Here is a 1,515-nt window from a genome sequence, read left to right as displayed (position 1 = left end):
AGAAATTTGTTCTCTATAAGACCGAAGTTGAGAATCAACTTAACAAAAATATTAAGGTGTTGGAAGTGATCGAGGTGGTGAGTATGAATCGTCATTTCTTGAATTTTGTGATGAACATTAAATCATCCATGAAACCACTGCACCTTATTCACCTCAGCAAAATAGTGTTGCTGAATGGAAAATCGTACATTGAAAGAAATGATGAATGCAATGTTGATTAGTTCTGGATTGCCTCAGAGCATGTGGGAAGAACCTTTCATTGAGCAGGTTCAGTCCAATTAGGGTTTTGTAGCTAGGTCCCCTTGTTAAATCTATAAATATGTATTGATTATTATTACGCAGGAACTAATGAAAAAAAGAATGAATTGTATTATTTGAAAAATTGATCTTCAAACAAAAGATAATTCATTTGGTTATATAGCCCAAGACTAAGAAAAGAAAAACAGCTAACTAATCTTGACCGACTAACAAAAATAATAGAAAAACCAACTAGGACAAAACAAAATAAAAAATAAAGATATACAGGGAAACAACAATAAAATACAATTAAAGAAATCTATACCTAATAGCCTCCCCTCAAGATGGACTGTGTATGTCATGCACAACCATCTTGGATACATGAGATTGAAGAGTTGTTAGAAGAGGATATACCAGGGGTTTCAGTGGCAAGAAGGTTCAGTAATTGTTGATACTGAGCTGCAGTCAACTGAGGTAAAGAGGCAGTGCTCTCATCATGAGAGGCTGGAGGATTATCACTGGTCTGAATTTGGTTGGCAGAAGCTGTTGACGGGGGTTTTGGTTTGTGATAACCAGGTGGGTAGCCGTGTAGTTTGTAGCACTTGTCTATAATATGTCTGTGTACATTGCAGTGTGTACAGTAGCACTACACCAAATACCCATTTCCATAACACATGAATATAATACTAATAAAAAAGTATTATATGGGGCAACTTAATGAAAAAAGGGCAGTAATTTATTTAGTCATCCCGCCACTTAGCTTTTTTTTTTTTTTTTTTTTTTCAGATTTCCTTCAACATTTCTTCAACAAAGAACAGAGACCCATATTTCGACACAAAGAATAGAGACCCATTTCTTCGGCTTGGTACGGTCTCCGAACTCCCCTCTCTCTCAAATCTCCTCCATCCCTCAAATCTCCTCTCTCTCTCTCTCTCTCTCGTCTTTCTCTATCTCTCTGTCAATCCGTTTCCAGTCGTTGGGCTTCTAGGATTCGTTCTTCTCTTCGGTCTGGGCAAGCTAGGTAAGTATTTAGTTGTAGATGTTAGATTTATTAGCTTGAATCTCATAGTTACTATAAAATCTGTGGTTTTCAAAATTAATTTTCGATTTTGCAGATTGCTGGGGTTTTTTTCAATCCGAGGCCTCAGTCTATCAGTCTCATTTCAAGAAGACCTAAAGCACTCCCTTTCCCCTGCTTTGACTTTAAAATGTTTTTGGTTGAGTTTTATGTGTTTTGTCTTTCTAGGATATGATTAGAGTGGAGTTTTATCTTATGGT

Source organism: Humulus lupulus, chromosome 1 (assembly GCF_963169125.1).
Source record: "Humulus lupulus chromosome 1, drHumLupu1.1, whole genome shotgun sequence".
Classification (NCBI taxonomy): domain Eukaryota; kingdom Viridiplantae; phylum Streptophyta; class Magnoliopsida; order Rosales; family Cannabaceae; genus Humulus; species Humulus lupulus.
The sequence above is the reverse complement of the archived record's forward strand: the minus strand, read 5'-3'. Positions refer to the sequence as shown.